Genomic DNA, 20,600 nt, shown 5'->3' on the forward strand with positions numbered 1-20,600 from the left:
ATACAAGCATCAATGTTGCTTCTAAGAAAATAGAAGATTTGGATCCTAACACTAGTCGGCGGAAAGCACTAGCCAACAACAATTCTTATGTGTCTCAACATTCCAATTCTTTGAATTTGGGTGAGTAAGAATAACATTATATATCACTCTCACTTGCATATTTTGAGAACTTGCAAGATGCATATATACACTAATTATATTTCTTTGTGTAGTTTTCACTGGATTTTGACTATCATCAATGTTGAGAAGGAGATTATTTTTTTGTTGGATCCTCTTAGTCACCGCATTCGTGATCAAGATTGGAAATATGTTGTCAACATGTAAGTTTTTTGGCTTCTTTTCTTACCTTTATTTAAACATGTATGTATTTTGATGTGGCAATACAATTCCCATGGGTATATGCATGAAGGGCCTTGAAAATGTATAATGCGGAGGCTGGAAGGAAAGGGAGAAAATAACCAACATGGGTAGTTGTCAAGGTATGTCCTTTTGATTAGCAACTGTTTCACTATCCTTGCAGGAGTTATTCCAATATTTCTTTTCTAACATAGGCTCCTCAACAACCGGATGCGGAGCAATGTGGTTTTTTATATCATGCGATATATGAAAGATATAATTGAAAATTTTGGAGTTGACCACAAGGATTCACTTCCAACAATGGTAATAATACAATATCTTCCATTTTGCATATAAGCCCTAAGGATAATTTGTTGCATTTTCCAACACTGTTTCAGTATCATAATTGATACAAACTAATTGATTTTGATTGATTATGAACGTCTCTTAGCTTTTCCCTCATTATATCAGATCTTGCTGCTGCTATGCTTTTCCCCTGGTGCTTGATGTGTTTCTATGTAGTCTTTGAACTTCTCTATTTCAATTTTGGCAGTTATGTGCTCATCTATGATTAATAGTTCAATAGAATTCAGGGTCACTGATTTGTTATATGATGCTCTTGGTCCTTCCATGATTTTTGAATTCAACCATTATCATGCCTAGTAATTTGTTGTATGATGCTGTCGGTTCTTATCAATCTCTACACTTTAATTAGAAGGAACAAATTATCTATGTTATATTCTAAGTAGCATATACTAAGTGTCATATATGAAAGTTTTAGATTTTACAATGATTTTTTTGTGCTAAATTGCATATGTATATGTGTATCGGTGTGTATGCGGATGCGCGCAATTATCCTTCAATGAATTAAGCATTATGAACAATAGTCTTCCACAGCAGCCTTTAAAAACTTAGTATTCTATTTTATTTGATACATGTACACATTTGTTTTAGTTATTTGACATATGGTGGATTATTGGGTCCTGATCATGAATTAACTTTGTATAAAGTATTGTAGATTATCTTTGTTGCAAGTATCAATTAGAAAGGGACTTTCTTTGGTTTAGATATTTTGCATTCCAAATTTAGTTTATTGGTAGTTCTCATTGCAAAACCAGACTAAAAAGCTTTCAAAATGTTTGATTTGAAGTGTTAGAAGGATAGAGATTAGAAAAACTAGACTGGCCTCGTTAGAGCTAGAGCAAATATTTGGCAAAAAATAAATCAATCAAAATTGCAACTTTACCATTTCCAGCTTTCAAAATTGCATCTTTACCACTTCCATCTTTTAAAATTGCATCTTTACTAATATATTATTTATGTGTTTTTACAGTTTACAAATCTCAAGTACTCCAGAGTTGAAATTGATGAAGTGCGGTTCGAGTGGGTTGAATGCATGCTAGATTACATTTGAAGTGCGGTTCTACCTTGATTCTGATATCTAAGCTTTTGATGTAAAAAGAATGTTTGTGTATTTTAAGGATACTGTTGTAAGAAGATTATTTATGTAATTTGTGAATATTTGTGTATTTTATGGATATTGTTGAATGAAGAATATTTGTGTAATTTGTGAATATTTGTGTATTTTTTTTTTGTTACTGTATTCATTGTTTCAGAAATCAATGTGTTATTAAAAAATACCGATATTACATCGGTCTTCCACCACTACAAAACCGGTGTTATTAACTAATATTACATCGGTCATATACCGCTGTCAAAACTGGTGTTATTAACATATAATATTTACATCGGTTTTACACCGTTGATGAAATGGTGTCGTTAAGTCATACTACACTGGTTAATAACCGATTCGAACACCGGTGTCGTTAAGTGATACTACATCGATTTTAACCCGATGTCTAAAATGGCAGACCTTTTACATCGGTTTCATAGACATCGGTCGAAAATGTAATAGACACCGGTGGAAAACCGATGTCTATGAGAGTTTTGGTTGTAGTGCTACTTGGGATTCAAGATTTAGATTGATTAGAGGATGACACAGCCTATTCCTTACATTGATCAATCTAGATGTCAAGGATAGAAGGACACTTGTCATATATTGTGAAGAGTCACAATTATTAGTCACAAGGTGATGTTGGATCTCAACATTCTTATAACTTGGGTAGTAATGATGTGTTGCTAGATACCGCTCATTACTTATGCTTCTAAATGGGTTTAGGAGCATTGCCAATGTTATAAGAACCTATAGGGTCACACACAAAGGGCAATTAGATGGAGATTAGGTTCATTTGATGAACCTAAAGGATTAGATCCATGTGATAAACCAAATTTGATTAAGAGTAATCTAAATTAGGCTAATTGAGTTGGACTCAATTTGGTTCATGTGTTAGATGAGTCTAATTTGGACTTAGACTCATTGAGTCAATTTAATTCAATGAATAGAGATTCATTAAATTAAAATTGACTTGAACCAATGGTCAGATTTGATCAACCATGGGAGAGAAGTGGTCAAGTTTGACTTGACTTGAGAGGAAGATGAAGAGTCAAGTTTGACTTGACCATTTGCCACCTCATTGGTGAGTTGGCAAAGAGTGGACCAATGATGATGCTCCACATCATCATGGTTGCTTAAGTGGGATGTCACCTCATGGGAGTTACCAAGAGTTGTGACTCTTGGTATTCCATGAAGGTTATTAACCTCATTCATGTGGCCAGCCACTCAATTGATTGGGTGAGTTTCATTTCTTTTGTGTAACTCTCATCTTCTTCCTCAAGCTCTCTCTTCTCTCCCTCTCCTCCACCTTGGTCGAACCTTTCAAAGGTGCTAGCACACCTTTTGTTTGGTTTCTCCATCAATTGCTATGCGGATGTGCGTTGTAGACCACTGGAATTTGAGGTTGGGGACTCAGTGTTCCTTAAAGTATCTCCTATGAAAGGAGTGATGCGGTTTGGAAAGAAAGGAAAGTTGAGTCCACGTTATGTGGGGCCATACATGATCACTAGAAGGGTTGGCAAGGTAGCTTATGAGCTAGAACTATCTCAGGAAATGTCAGCCATCCATAATGTATTCCATGTCTCAATGCTGAAGAAGCATGTTCCCGATGTAAACCAAGTGATTGAGTCACAGACGGTACAGGTTCAGGAGGATCTCAGTTATGAAAGTCGACCTATTCAGATAATAGATCAAGAAGTTAAGAAGCTAAGGAACAAAGAGTTGTCGTTAGTAAAAGTGTTGTGGCAAAGTCAACGGTATGAAGAGGTAACATGGGAACGCGAGGATGATATGAGACAGAAGTATCCACAATGTTCTAAGTTCAAAGATAAACTTTTTATAAGGTATGGGGGATTGTAACACTCGTAAATTTCCTCTCTTCTAAAAGAGCAAAAAAAAAATAGAAGAGAAAAGAAATTATATATATATATATATGACCCAAGCTGGGATTTGAACCCTAGACTCTTGATTTAAGAGTGGTTTAACTAGCCATTAGGTGGTGGTAAAGCATCATATTAGAAATAGGAAACTATTCATTATATGTAGGTTATGTGTGAAGAGATGATTCAACTTCCACTTAGTATAAAAGGGAAAGGAAGAGACCAAAAACCTAATTTGTCATTTCCTCTTCTCTTTCCTAGCCGAAATTCCTCTTCTCTCTTGTTTGTTTTCGGCCAAGAACCTAAGAGGAGAGTTTCTAAGTTTCTAAGTTCTTCAAGAGGAGAATCTAAGAGGAGAGTTTTCACAAGGATTAGTACGCGCATGTAGGGTGACTTGGAGATTAAGGCATACAAGAGAGGATTGTCTTTCCTACACTGTATAATAGTAAGATCTAATGAAAGGAGGTAAGTACTACTCACCTGCAGTATGAGTTACTTCGATGATGCATGTTATGATATGTTTTTATGCATGTTAAAGAAGATACATGTTGTGATATGTTTTATGCATGTTAAAGAAGATACATGTTATGATTGTAAGATGTCCTCTAAAGTTTTGGAATTAAGAGCATGTTTAGAGTATCTCGAATTGTTTCCCATTTAATTTTGGGGCTAAGAAGCATATTCAAGTGCCCTAAAGTACTTCCCTATAATCATGGGGGATTAAGCGCACATAAGGTGCTTGTTTAAATGACAAGTAAGTGCAAGTATAAGAAAGCATTACTTAAAAGAAAGTATTTTATTTTAAAGTGGTATGTACTGGACACAAGGTCCATGGGTGGGCTCCTAGATTGCCCCTAGGCCCCTAGATCACCTAGTAGTACCTTGATAAGTTCGGGATTAGTTACCTCGGATCTTATTAAGGATGCACGCAAAGTGGTATAATGTCGGGCCCAAGCAAGTTTATTATTATTTTCTCTAGTTATGTAATATAAAGTTTTCAAACTTCATTGTTTGTCTTAGTGGAAGCCTTCTTAAGTTTGAGAACTTGAGTTATGAAGTGTAGCATGGATGAACTCCATAGTATGGCAAGACTTATGTTTTCATTACATGTATACATTGCTAGCATAGTTTTAATGTGATGTTTTGCATGATAAATATATTTAAAAATGCATGCCATGTACATATTTCTGAATTATGTGTTTTAGCGTGAATTACTGTCAAGTGCGAGTTTTGTGTTTTCCCCAAGTTTTGAAAAGCATATTCTTGTTTTAATGCTTGATTTGTGAGTAGATGGTACTTACTAAGCATCCACTTATAGATTTGCATTTCCTTATACTGTAGATAAAGGTAAAGGAAAGCTCGAGTAGGAGGAGGTAGCAGGAGCGGTGTTTTGTGTGTGTGTGACGGAACAGTGGAAGGAGATCTGGGAACTTGCTATTGTATGGAAAGTGATAGATCTTGATGCTAAAGTATTTTCTTCTCTCCGCTTACATGAAACACTACCAATAATTGCTTAGGATGAATTTATCAATTTGACAATAACAAGAGGGGCAAGGAGGGAAGATCTAAGGCCTCCCCAAAGAGGAGGGCCCCTCCTCAAGCAATAGAAGAGAACTCTAAGCCAAGGATGAGTTCAAAGGGGAGAACAATCCCTTTTTGTAGAGCAGGGTGTGACCCCCACATGGCCCGTGACACAGCCGTGTGGATTTACACGGCCTCGTACCTCCTCCTCTCGGCCAAGGTGACACAGCCGTGTGGATTCACACAGCCGTGCACCTCTTTCTCTCGGCCAAGGTGACACGGCCGTGTGGATTCACACGGTCGTGCATTGCCAAGGTGACACGGCCGTGTAACCCTCACACGGCTGTGCCTTGCGCCAACCGAGAATGCCTTACACAACCGTGTGGCACCCACAACCTTGCCAAATTTTGGCCTCGGCAAGGCTACACGGTCGGTCATCGCCACACGACCAAGTATTGCTCCTTCCCAGGTAAGGCTACACGGTCGGTCAGGGCCACACGACCCAGACCCGCTAGAAGCTCTAGACTCCCTTCCAACTCCACTTGGCCCCAAATCATGTCCTATCAATCGAAACAAGTTCAGAGTAGATCTATGAATCGAGCTCTGATACCATCTGTAACACCCCGGCCTGGGCGAGCCCCACCCGAACCGAACCGAGAACACCACCAGAATCGCCCATCGGGTTGACGACTAGCTCCAGAGACAACCGGAGGTCCTTTCAATGTGCTTTTGTCCTCACTCGTACGTACCCTAGAAATCTTCCCAGGAGGTCACTCATCCTTAGATTTCTCCAAGCCAAGCACGCTTAACTTTGGAGTTCTTAAGTTTGGGCTTCCGAAAAGGAAGGTGCACCTTGGTGATATGGATAGTACCATCTAACCTTTTAAGTCATACTTAACCAGAATCTCAGAACTAGGGTATTACAGTCACCATCAATTTAAAGATACAACGTCCGCGTTGTGTAACCACGAATCACACCACAGACAAATCCCAGAATCTCCCTCGCTAGGTGGTGCATTAGGTGCTCCAGCCATAGGCGCGCTCACAGTCTTAAGGTCACTCTTATACCATCTGTAACACCCGGCCTAGGCGGGCCCCACTCGGACTGAACCGAGAACGCCATCAGAATTGCCCATCGGGTTGACGACTAGCTCCACAAACCACTGGAGGCCATTTCAATGTGCTTTGTCCTCACTCGGACGCACCCTGGAAATCTTCCCAGGAGGTCACTCATCCTCAGATTTCTCCAAGCCAAGCACGCTTAACTTTGGAGTTCTTAAGTTTGGGCTTCCGAAAAGGAAGGTGTACCTTGGTGATATGGATAGTACCATCTAACCTTTTAAGTCATACTTAACCAGAATCTCAGAACCGTGGATTACAATAATAAGATAACTTAACTTTGGACCCTTTAACATAATCAAAATACAGGTTCGATCATCGGATGTTACCCGCACCAACAATCTCCTCCTTTTTGATTATGACAACATGGTTCAAAGTTAAGTACAACATAACAAGAAAATTAAGGTATTTAAGCATGAGCATAACTAAAATAATAAAAAATTTCCTTATGATCTCCCTTTCATAATAATTTTATTTAAAATCTTAACTTTGACTTTGACTTTTCTCCCGCCCCCCCTCCCTCCCTTGACATAAATCAAAAATAATAAACAGAGAATATTATTTTACATGAAAAAAAATATTTTTTCTATTTAACTTTAAGCTCCCCCTAAACTATAGTACTCAAAAAATTAGCTAATTTTTAAGTGTTTGTAAGTGAGTCAGAAAAAAAACTTAGCTAAATTTTAGCTTTACTTTGAAAATAATTGATTTGAAAAACACTTAGCTAAATAATTGCTTTGAAAGTGAGCTTTTTCAAACACTTAACTAAAATTGCTCATAAATACTTAGCTTTTTCAACAAAGAGTTAGCTTAACTTAAGCTTTGAAAATTACTTAGCCAAAAAAAAACTTAGCTAATCTTAAATTTTGAAACTGTGTTAGCCTTTTCCAAAAACTTAGCTTTGAAAATAATTATTTTGTCAAGTACTTAGCTTTTTAAAAAAAATGATAAAAACTTAGTTAATTACATAGCTTAAAAATCTTTTGATAAAAATACTTTAGCTTTAAAAATATTTTGATAAAATCTTAGCTTTAAGAATATTTTGATAAAACTTAGCTTTAAGAATATTTTGATAAAAACTTTATCACATACTTAGTTTTATGTCTTTTCAAAAATAATTTATTTTTCTTTTCAAAAATAGTTTGAACTTCCTCTTTCAGAAAAGTTTGTCTTAAAAAAAATTAATGTCTTAACCTTCCTTTTGCTCCCCCCCTAAAAAAATAAATGAATGATTTTTTAGGGTATCCTAGAGTCCAAGCATGTAAATAAAAAACATAAAGATTATTATTTATTTTCCAGATTTTTTAGCTCACTCATTCTATATTATCAAACATGTTCAACTTATGAGTGTGTGTGAGATGAAGTCAAGTTAATTTTATCTTTAACTTTGAAAAATATATATGATCTTGGAGTATATTTTAAAAATAATTTAAGTTTGGATTCGAATTTCAAAAAGTATTGACTTTTGAAAAATATTAAAGTTTTAATCTTAGATTTCAAAAATACTTAATTTTAGATTTAAAATATAAGTTTGAATTTCTAAATTAATTTAAAATTATAAGATTAATTTAAACATTTGAGAATAATTGAAATTTTGAAGATTAGTCTTTGAAAATTAATTAACATTAACATATTAATTAATTTTGAAACTTCCATATGATTTGAAAGTAATTAAGATTTTGATAATAATTTAAAAGTAATTATTCTTGTGAAATTAAGATTTAATTATGATTTGAAAGTAATTATAATTTAATTATGATTTATAATCAAATAATTAGGATTTTTGAAATTCATTATGATTTTAAATAAGATTAATTAAAAATTATAATTAAGATTAATTAAGATTTTGAAATTAATTAAGTTAACTGAATTGAATTAATTAATTTGGTTTTGGTTGACTACTTTATATTTTTAAACTTAGAGAGCCATCTCATCATTTTCTAAATTTTCAATCAGGGAACTTAATAGTTTTGTGAGATGATTAATTTAATCTTTAATTTAAATTCTAATCTAAGGATTGATTCATAATTGAGTTAGACTAAGGTTTAATAGTTAGTGAATTAAATATTTATTTCAATGATTGGCTTCCAGGCTGTGGCGAGGCACTAGACCTTCTTGGGTTTGGGATCATCCACCACTTCTAGACAAAGCCCTTCAAAGAAATTTAATATTTAATTTCCTTTCTGTAACTCCTAGGTCTAACTAATCAAGTATGAATCAAGTCTAAGCCCTTATCTAACCTAATCTAAGCATGCATAAAAAAAGCAGTAAGACAAGCATCAAACAATTCTATTTATATATAAAAATAGTTTTTTCTATTGGCTCCTCCTGGAGCATAGCCTCGATAGGGTCTATCAAGGTAGTGGATTTGATCTTTGGGGATCCAATATTGTCCAAGTCCAACTTGATTAACCATGTTCGACTTGGGAACCCATGCTTGGACTATTTTTCTATTAGCTCTATTTACAAGTGATAAATAAGATCTATACTTTTGTTTAGCCTTAAATCTCAATCCGGATCGGTTGTAAATGACTCTCTGTTTTCCAAGAATTAGGTCTAGGTTCTTGGAATCCAAAGTGAACCATTCCAATGTATTTTACGTTCTTTGACTTGAATTTTCAAATTGGAATTTTCTTCCTCAAGTTGTTGGACTTGAGTTGAACTTCCAATTTAAACCGGCTCAGTCAAAGGACTCAATTTAATCCCCTCCTTAAGGATTGTTACTTCCTTTTGGAGTGACTTGACTCTGATGTTAGATTTGACCAATTTCTTTAATAAATATGAAACTAAATTTTCTAGTGTAATGACCACCCTTCTTACTACTATACTACTCTCTAAGTATGACCGTTACTTAACTACTGACTCTACTTAACCGGTATGATCGAAACCACGAGGAGTCCTTACCGAAAAATTTCGGCAGAGTCTCCCCTGTACCGGTGACCATAAACTGAGATACAAACATAATATACATCAGCCACAGGTGGCTGGAACATATAACAAACTCTCACGCAGTTAAATAAGTATCAAACGCTACTCACATCAAAAATAACCCAAAAGTACATACATACTAAATTAAGTACATCTTAGCATGCAACCTAGAACAACAATAATCTCAAATAACATGAATCTTAAAGTACAACTTCAAATGTTTCTTAATCACTAAAATGCGGAAAACTCAATAACATCCCAAGTCTCTCCCATAGTCCTGGCATCACACACCATCCGCGCCACCTTGTCGCCTTCCGTCGCTATATCTTTTCCTTTCCTTTATCTGCAGTAAGAGGAAATGCAAACTATAAGCGAATGCTTAGTAAGCGCTATCTAACTCACAAAATCTCGATATGCATGTGAATATACTGAAAACTAAAACTGAATGCTCAAAAGGAAAACTACTCATGCTCATCTACTAGTAAAAGAAACATACTAAAGGGCTAAACATGTAAAGCAAATCTATACAATCATGCTAGCATAGAGAACTAAACTTACTGAATTTTAAACACTTTCTTAATCTTATTTCACTTACTTAAAAAAAACTTATTCTTTTATTTCACTTGTTTAAAACTTATACTTTAATACTTTTATACTTAAGTGAAACTTATTTTACTTGTTTAAAAACTTATACGTATAATACTTCAAAATAATAATCAACTTCTCTTGGGCCCAGGCATAGTACCATCTTATGCGCATTCCCTAATAGGTTGGGGTAGCGAGCCACCAATCCTAAAAGAGCAGACCTCGGTCTACCAGGGCCAAGACCTCGGAATTGAACACCTTGATTTGTTTAACGACAACCTCGGAAGTCGGGTACTAGCCTCTTAAATAAAGTAAAATATCTTATTATCTTAATTACTTCTTTAAATGCCTTGGCATTTTAATAAGCACCTTGTGTGCCAAAATCCCTAAAGTCTTGACTTTGGGATCTACTTAAGGCCTTGGCCTTTTTCTTTCATCTTTCTTATACTTGTTAATACTTCTAAAAGAATGTCTCATACAAGATTGATCTCAAATACTTTAACAACCCAAAATTGAATACTTAAACAAACTAAAATTGAATGCTATAACAACTGAAACTGCTGTGCTTGAGAAGTTCCAAAACTGCAGTTTAAACAGAAATAAATCTGCATACTATGCTAATCAGAATTATGTATGTTAAGCTAACAGAAATCTGCATACTGTGCTAAACAAAACTACACTATAAGTTTAACGAAATTGCACTTGAAACTCTAAAAAAATCTGTACTATAAACTTTAAAGAAACTTACACTATAAGTTCTAAAGAAATCTGCACTGCAATGCATATTAAAAATCTGCAATGCATATTAAAAATCTGCACTAATACTTAATAAAATTTACACACTAATGCTTAATAAAATATGCACACTAATGCTTAATAAAAATCTGCACACTAATGCTTAATAAAATCTACACTTCTATTAGCAATAGAATACTACTCATCTAATAGCAACAAGAAAATCTGCTTGTGCCCAACTAATAGCAAAATGAAAATCTACTAAAGTTTATCTCCTATGTAAGGCTTGAGCATCAAGTGTTGTCCCCAAATTTTGGATAAGTTTGGCAACGTTGAAAGATGTAGAGGAAATTTTATTTCTAGCAGCCTCTGGAAGGTGTTGAGCTTTTCAAGTTCATTAGTCTCAATAGAAATTGGTTCTCGTCATTAGGGCATTAGGAACTTGGCATCCATAGCTTATTGAGAGGGGAGCTCAACCCCAAGAGTCAACTTGAGAATATCTAGTGTTATCTCAGGGGAGTATCTGACATAGATCAAATTGCCTACTAAGCTCAAGAACCACTAGATGAAACGTACGTGCTCATTTTGATGTCTACATTCCAAATTTTATCAGGTTATCAAACCAAATCAGATAATTGAAACTTCTAGTTAATACATTTTCTCTACATTAGAACACACGGATATACAGATCTTGTGAGAATAGCAACTAGAATTGACATGAAATCGCAATGATGAACCAAGCCAATGTAGGTGCAGCGGAGGCCGGCAAGAGGGGGGTGAATTGCTGAAATCAAAAAATAGAAATACCCTCCTCGGATTTCAACTCAGAAATAAATCAGCAATAAAATAACAACTAAATTAAGGAGACAGAAAAAGAAACAGAAACAGAATTTAACCTGGTTACAACCAAGGAGGCTGTTAATCCAGGGCGATGAAAAGCTCTACTTGCAGAATCTCCTTTACTGTAGGCGGAGAAGCCTTTTTACACTTAGAACGCTCACTTAGTTGCTAGGAATTGATTACAAGTTGGATGCTTGAGTTGTTGTTGAATTCCTAGCTCCAGGGGCCTTTATATAGCTACTGGAAAGTCTATCCCGAGGGTCCAAGGCGCCTCCAACAAGGTTCAAGGCGCCTCCAGCTCGGTCAGCGGATAAAACTTTATCCGTAACGCAAACGGTCAAATCTGATCTGTTGAAGGCGCCTTCAACAAGGTTGAAGGCGCCTTCATGATGGAGGCGGCTCCAAGCCTGCTGGAGGCGCCTCCAAGCTGGCAGCTCCATTTTTTAGCTTGGTTTCTTCAGCTTCCAATGCTCCGTTCTTTTGGGTGATTGCGGCCAACCGGGATAAGGCTCACCCGAACCCAATTCCCGACCTTCTCCTCAAGCAGCCTTCCGTCCCGGCTTAACGTCCCTCGAATGCCACGCACGCTCTTCATGCCCACCGGAGTACTCTTCCGCAGCTCTCTCGTCCTTCGGACGCACTGAGCCCGTCGGCTCCCTTCCCGTGTCGTCCTTCTCGCTAGCTGCGTCTTCCGCTTGACTTCCTGTATTCCTAAGCTCCTACACACTCAGACACAGGGATCAAACACAGCAGGACCTAACCAACTTGGTTGATCACATCAAAACTACCACGGGGTCCAACAATCTCCCCCTTTTTGATGTGCATCAGCCCAAGTTCAAGTTAGGGTTAAAATAGACATAAAAAGTAATTTTAAAGAAAAATTACTAAACTAACAAGTTAAACATAATTTTTGCAATTAGTAAAATTGCAACACTTTTTATAAAAATAAAGGAAATGTTAAATTTGTCTAAATCCCCCTAAACATTTATAAAAATAATAAAAGAAATTTTTAAATTTATCTAACTCCCCCTAAACTTGTACTTTTCTCTCCCCCTTTGATCACAGCAAAAATGGGGTCTTAAGTAAAATATTTTCAAGTAAGATTGAATTTTTGAAAAAATTTCAAAGTGAAAAAAGAATTTCTAAGAAAGAAAAATGAACATTTTAGAATTTTCATAAGAAAATTTCTTACACAAAAAATTAAGTTAGAAATTTTTTTTTAAAAAAAAAATTCTAAGGAATTTTTGTTTATTTTAACAAATATTTGATAAACTTTCAAAGCATTATTTAATTCTTGTTTAATGCTTTTTCAAAAAGTTAATTAAACATTTTCTTTCAATATTTTAGCTTCCAGGTCGTGGCGAGGCACTAGGCCTTCTTGGTTATTGGAGCAACAACCACCACTTCCTTAGACAAAGCTTCCATAAAGAATTTCAATGTTTAATTTTCTCACTGTAAGCTTTTAATTTTTGAACAATTAATTAAGTACAGATTTTGGAACCCAATAGAGGTTCCTTCCTATAGGATTATTCAAAAATCTAGGGGGTACATTGTTTCTTGGTATTTTCCTAAGTTGACCTTGATGCTTCCTTATATACCAATTTAATTTACCATAAATTCTAATTTTTGACTTTGGAAATTTCTTTAAGCATGCATCATTTTTCAATTTTTCAATTTCTAATTTTAAATTTTCATTTTCTGATTTCAAATTTTTATTTTCTTTTTCTAATTTATCCAATTCTCTAGAAAGAGCTTTAATAAATCTAAAAGATTGATTCGGGGTTAGATTGCGTACCTTACTTACCTGATCTGGTGACGCTCCCCCTTCACTACAGCTTTCTTCTGACGTTCCTCCCCCTTTGTCGATGCTCATCTCTGAGCTGGATGATTCTTCTAGCTGATGGTTGGCCATCAGTGCTAGTCCCGAGAATTCTTCGACTTCCGATTCGGAGGATGACAAATCATCCCACGTGGCTTTTAGGTTCTTGTGTTTGGAGGGTTCTGGCTTCTTGTATTTTGACTTTTCCCTTTTTCTCTCCTTTCTCTTTAGCTTTGGGCAGTCATCTTTGATGTGCCCCTCTTCGTTGCAGTTATAGCAGCGAACCGTCCTCTTCTTTCGATGATGCCTCTGCAATTTAAATTTATTAGTACTAAAAAACTTATTGAAGCGTCTTACCAGTAGTGCCGCTTCGGATTCATCGACTGAGGCTTCGGAGTCAGAACTGTTCATCTTTGCCTTTAAGGCAATGTTCTGACTTGTCTTCTCTGCTCCGTTGGGTTCTGAAACTCGAGACTCGTGAAGTTCAAAAGTAGAAAATAATTGTTCTAAAGTACTTACCTCGAGGTCCTTAGAGATGTAATACGCATCTACTAAGGAAGCCCACTCTCGAGTTCTCGGAAAGGCATTGAGCGCGTATCAGATAGAATCCCGGTTGGTTACCTCTTCTCCAAGGTTCGTTAGTTGCGTTATCAGCTCCTTGATTCTCGCTTGGAGTTGCGCTACCTTCTCGCCTTGGTTCAACCGGAGGTTAGTTAATTGGTTCCGGAGGATGTCGCGCTTCGCAAGCTTCGCTTCGGAAGTACCTTCGTGAAGCTCCAGGAATTTTTCCCAGAGATCTTTCGCGAAGTCGTAGCTTCCGATCCTATTTACCTCCTGAGGTGACAGTACACTGAGTAGATGGAACTCAGCCTTTCCGTTGGCGACGAAATCGGCTTGCTCCTTCTTGCTCCATGTGTTTTCTTCTTTATCTTTCAGCGGTACAAAACCATATTTCATTGTAATAAGAATATCAAAATCTGTTTTAAAAAATACCTCCATTTTGAGCTTCTATGTGGCGAAGTCTCCGTCGAACTTCGGGGGATGAATGTTCACTCCAGCCATCGTCTTGATCGTAGTGCTTCAGTTGGCGATTAGTCCTTTTGAGGCGATCAGGCTCTGATATCAATTGTAGGTGCAGCGGAGGCCGGCAAGAGGGGGGTGAATTGCTGAAATCAAAAAATAGAAATACCCTCCTCGGATTTCAACTCAGAAATAAATCAGCAATAAAATAACAACTAAATTAAGGAGACAGAAAAAGAAACAGAAACATAATTTAACCTGGTTACAACCAAGGAGGTTGTTAATCCAGGGCGATGAAAAGCTCTACTAGCAGAATCTCCTTTACTGTAGGCGGAGAAGCCTTTTTACACTTAGAACGCTCACTTAGTTGCTAGGAATTGATTACAAGTTGGATGCTTGAGTTGTTGTTGAATTCCTAGCTCCAGGGGCCTTTATATAGCTCCTGGAAAGTCTATCCCGAGGGTCCAAGGCGCCTCCAACAAGGTTCAAGGCGCCTCCAGCTCGGTCAGCGGATAAAACTTTATCCACAACGCAAACGGACAAATCTGACCTGTTGAAAGCGCCTTCAACAGGGTTGAAGGCGCCTCCAAGCCTGCTGGAGGCGCCTCCAAGCTGGCAGCTCCATTTTTCAGCTTGGTTTCTTCAGCTTCCGATGCTCCGTTCTTTTGGGTGATTGCGGCCAACCGGGATAGGGCTCACCCGAACCTAATTCCCGGCCTTCTCCTCGAGCAGCCTTCCGTCCCGGCTTAACATCCCTCGAACGTCGTGCACGCTCTTCACGCCCACCAGAGTACTCTTCCGCAGCTCTCTCGTCCTTCGGATGCACCGAGCCCATCGGCTCCCTTCCCGTGCCGTCCTTCTCGCTAGCTGCGTCTTCCGCTCGACTTCCTGTGTTCCTAAGCTCCTACACACTCAGACACAGGGATCAAACACAGTAGGGCCTAACCAACTTGGTTGATCACATCAAAACTACCATGGGGTCCAACAGCCAAAATAGTCAAGAACAAAGCAGAAGAAGATATGTTCATCAGTCTATCTAGCAACAGGTTAGCGTCCTGTAGATGGAACTTTCAATGTGTCGATCTATAGCCCACAAACTATAATTCCATCATTATGCCTCATACATCTTCAAGCCGTATAAAAAAAATTCACAGAATAAGAACTTCATGGAACAATCGATAAGAAAACCCATAGAAACACTAGATCAAACTCGAAACTACCCTTACTACAGGTGAGTAGCACTTACCTTGCGTTCTTAGACTCTCTACCGAAGGAGAAAAGGGCATCTAGGATTCGGATAACTCGAGTTTTCCGGCCTCTCCTTGAGCCAATAGCTTCTCCTCAGTGAGAGGATCTTGGGAAGGCGAAGAGCTCTCGGATGAACCTTCCCCGGCTGCCGGAAAACAATGCCCTAGCCACGACTTTGTTCTCCGCCCGAGAAGTCACCGTCGGGTGCGCACAGAAAAAGGAGAGGGGAAGGATTCTGATCGGGGGATTAACTTAACCCCTCTCTTAACTTATCTTTTTATACTTAAGGTATTTCGGTTATGACTTAAGATTATTTCGCTTCCCTCTTATTATGAAACTTTCGTTGGGTCGCCTGGTTAGCCGCGCTTTGACCGGGTTAGAGGTTGCGGGTTCGATTCGTCAGCCGAACATTTTTATTCCTATTTATTTTCTATTTCCTATTAACTATTACTTAAATAAATTTCATTCCCTTTTTAATCAGCAATGCTCGCTGGAACACTTGGTCAGTCGGATTCGCTTAAGAAATGGCTCGGCCGGAGGTCTCCGGTTTGAATCTCGGCTTGGACATTTTTTTGTCGAAACTTCCTTCGTTTAGTAAAAATACCAAACGACCTCCAAAAATTGTATAAAAATACTCTAAAAATTTCTAAAAATCTCTAGATTATTTCTAAAGTATTTCTAAATATTTTTAACCACTATTAGAACCCCAAATAAGGAAATTTGGGTCGTTACATCTAGATCGTCTACTTGAGTATCGTTGAATAGAGAACTTACAGTGGGGTTAGGCCCTTTGGAAATGGATACTGATCCGTGACTTTGCTCAGACTTGGTTTCGGATTCACTCTCGATATCAAACTCAGACTCAGACTCAATTTCGACATCATACACTTGTTCTGGTAGAGCAAGGTAGCTTGCTTACTTCTATTCTTCTTCGTCAGACTCTTCTGATGACTCTGACCATGTTGCCTTCAACGCTGTCCTTCTTCGTTTCTTCTAGTTTGGACACATTGGCTTATAGTTGTTAGCTAGAGCCCTAGAGCCAATCATTTGATGATTGTATTTTGGACTTGTTGTATCATATTTTATATAAATAAAGGCATTTGGTTTTTGGTTATTATACTTACTTGTATTGATGTCAAATAAACTAAGTATAATAACGTCCTAGAGTAGAAGGTTATTACCTATATCAATCGATTGGTTGAATCGATAGTGAGATGATATAGGGAACACTACTCTAAATCATTCCTAGTCGAGTATTAACATTCAGGGACAATGTTAATGCAATAAGACTAGCATGTAGGTCAACTCGATGACTTGATCTCACAAGTCATGGATATAGAGATATCAAGTTGACACATGGGTATACATTAGAGAATGTATACTGAATGACCCGCCATGAGAAAGTATCATGGATCGTTATATGAGTGTCATATACTTTCTCATATGACTATTAGTATGACTATTGGTCCTTAGACCTGAAGTCACCATGGTTCCCTACATAAGGAGTTATGTACTTTGGTTTCGTCAAACGTCACCCGTAACTGGGTAGACTATAAAGGCGATTACTGGGTATATAACGAATTATGCAGAGGGATGTGAGTGATGTAGATGGGATCTATCCCTCCCATATGACGGGAGCGACATCGGTATTCTTGATAGAGTTAGACCACGAAGTGCATGGCCATGCCCAAATGAGTCAACATGAGATGTTGAGCTCATTTGATCGAGTGAGTCTACTTGGAGTTCAAGATTTAGATTGATCAGAGATTGACACGGTCTATGCCTCACATTGATCAATCTAGATGTCTAGGATAGAAGGACACTTGTCATATATTGTGAGGAGTCACAATTAGTAGTCACAAGGTGATGTTGGATCTCAACATTCTTGTAACTTGGGTAGTAATGATGTATTGCTAGATACCACCCATTACTTATGTTTTTAAATGAGTTTAAGGGCATTGCCAACGTTACAAGAACCTATTGGGGCACACACAAAGAACAAGTGGATGGAGATTAGGTTCATATGATGAACCAAGAGGATTAGATTCATTTGATGAATCAAATTGGATTAAGAGTAATCCTAATTGGGCTAATTGAGTTGGACTCAAGTTGATTCATGTGTTCAATGAGTCTAATTTAGATTATGACTCATTGAATCAATTTAATTAAATGAATTAGATTCATTATATTAAATTGGCTTGAATTAAATGGTTGGATTAGATCAACCATGAGAGAGATTAAGTCAAGTTTGACTTGACTTTATGCCACCTCATTGGTGAGTTGGCATTAAGTGGACCAATGATGATGTTCCACATCATCATGGTTACTTAAGTGAAGTGCCACCTCATCGGAGTTACCAAGAGTTGTGACTCTTTGTATCCCATGGAGGTTACAAACCACTTAATTAGATGAAAATAGTTTCATTTTGCAAGTGTAACTCTCATTCAAGTGATCTTCCTCCTCCTAAGCTCTCTTCTTGCTCCTTCTCTCTCTTGGTCGTGGGTTTCAAGCAAGGGAGAAGAAAGGAGAGTGAATCTAATCCAAGAAGAAAGGTTAGTGAAAGTCACATAGAGATTTTAGAGGAGTGTGTTCTCTTCTTTTCCTTTCTTCTTCTTCTTCCAATCCTACCCGAGAGCCCTAGAGAGTGCTAGCACAGTTGTGGTGCTCTCTTCTCCATCCTTGAGTGTTAGAGAATACTTCTTGTTCGTGTGGATATCACTAGAGAGTTGTCTACGTTGACAACTTCGAGATCCGGCGTACCGTTGGACGAGCGGGATTTGCGAGGGCACGCTTCAAAGGTATAAAATGTTTTTCCTTTGTAGATCTAATGTAGATCATAGTTTGAAACTCGTACTCGTATTTTCGAAAGTTTTCTTCGCACGGATCCAATGGCAAGGGGGTTTCGGGGTTTCCGCGACGCGAAAAAGCGGTTTTTACGGCCCGAAAAACCCAACAGTGGTATCAGAGCCACGTGCAAGGCTTGTACGAGTTTAATTTTTGATTTTATGAAAACTAAAGTTTCTGTAATTTTCTGTAAAATTATGATTTTTGGGTTTTTATGAGTATTTTTCTCGAGTAATCGAAGCACAAGTGTTTAGACGCTTGTAGGCTTCGACTACCGGGAAGATTTTTCCAAAACGGTGATGTTTCGACCCAAATCCGTTTGGGACAGCGAGCGAAGGCGCTGTAGGATCGCTTAGGAGCAACTCACGATGGTTAGATCGTGGGTAGGGGCACTCCCCCTAACCCCGCAAGGGGATTTGCTTCGCGATTGCGCCCGAAATCGCTAATCGGGATCGCCAGGAAAATTCTTCTCAAAGGTTTCGTCCCAAATCATTTTGGGACAGCGAGTTTAGGCGCTGTTGGATCGCAAAGGAACCCTCGCGATGGTTAGATCGCGGGTAGGGGCGCTGCCCCTGGCCCCGCAAGGGGATCCGTTCCGCGATTGCGCCCGAAACCGCTAAACGGGATCGCCGGAAATTTTACTCGTACAAATTGTAAAAAAATAATTTTAAAATTATAGAAAATTATGAAAATATATAATTTTGAATTATATATTAATTTTGTGATAGTCATGGCCCAAAAACCCAATATGATTGGATTGTGTTGTAATTCATAATACGGCCTACGTGCCATTATGTGTTTGCGCGTGTTGTATGTTTTTATTTTTTTTTTCCCGCGACCTGCGCGTCGTGCCTATCTCATATATTCTGGTTGTAAATTAGATTTAGACTCGAATGTAACTCGAGTTTCAAATTGTAATGTACAAATTAGAGCGGTGGAGGGTCCGCACGAGACGGAGTTCCGAGGCGGGCACGAGCTACACAAGGTGGTCAAAGGGAGGAGCTTGGAGAAGCTGTTGACCCTAGGTTGACCATTCGATCTTCTCATTGGCTTGAGAAGATCGTAGTAGGGCCATGACTAAATCACAAATAGATTAATTAGTTAATTGCTTATGTATATGATGCATGTTTAATAAGTAATTAATTAATTAGTGTCTTACGATTAGATTAGATCTAAGTCGTGCACATGATGCACCCTTGCGATTAGATTAGATCTAAGTCGTGCACAAGATGCATCCTTTTCGATTAGATTAGATCTCGATCGAACCAACTCTAAATGCCTAACCGTGCCATGATACCTATCACTACCTCGATCACATGTATTGTTGAATCTGCCAAAGCAGAGCAATACATATTATCTTGGTAGGGTACGAAGAAGGGACAATCTTGGTCCCGCCTATCAACGCATGGGTAAAAACAAACTCAATTAGATTGAGTATTCCTAGTTGCTCGATTAGATCGAGTCAACTATAGGCATTCTTCCAACGGTTGGAAAAGATAGGTCAAAATCACATCTATATTAACTCTCGGGCGTATTAGCCAAAGCTAATTCAAGTTTAATATAAATGCGGATATTGATTTTATAAACAAGAGTTGCATAGAGATGTAATTGGTAATCGTTACCTACCGATCATACTAAGCCTTGAGCGTATTAGCCAAAGCTAACTCAAGGGTTAGTATGATGTGGATCTTGTCCCACAAGAATTATAGAATTCAGTGGGAGCATCATTTAATTAAAGGCCTAATTAAATGATTTTAAAAGAATATGATATTTATTTCTGCAAATTTTCTGTTGTAGATAACCATGACGTCGAATACGAACTCTTTCTCCCTGCGTTTTGTCCTTAAGAAGGACAAGCTCAGCGACAAATTTCGGACACAGAACACGAGAATAGTTCTCACTCAGCGTCGACGCCCGAGGGTAGCCCATTCGAGGCTCCTCCCGCCACCGCCACGTGGTGGACCGGGATGCTTACAAGAAGCATCAAGATGACGCATTAGATGTGTCCTATCTAATGCTCGCAACCATGAACTCTGAGCTTCAGAAGCAACATGAGTTGATGTGTGCTTACGATATAGTTGAACATCTTTGTCAACTATATCAAGGACAAGCAGGGCACTGGAAGAGGAACTTCACAGGATACCTGGAAGATCTTAACAAGAAGAGAAATAAGATTTCTACTTCAAGTATAAATGTTATAGAAGTCAACCTCTCTATTTCTTCGTCGTGGGTATTAGATACCGGATGTGCTTCACACATTTGTACTAATGTA

This window comes from Zingiber officinale, chromosome 11B, assembly GCF_018446385.1.
Source record: "Zingiber officinale cultivar Zhangliang chromosome 11B, Zo_v1.1, whole genome shotgun sequence".
Classification (NCBI taxonomy): Eukaryota; Viridiplantae; Streptophyta; class Magnoliopsida; order Zingiberales; family Zingiberaceae; genus Zingiber; species Zingiber officinale.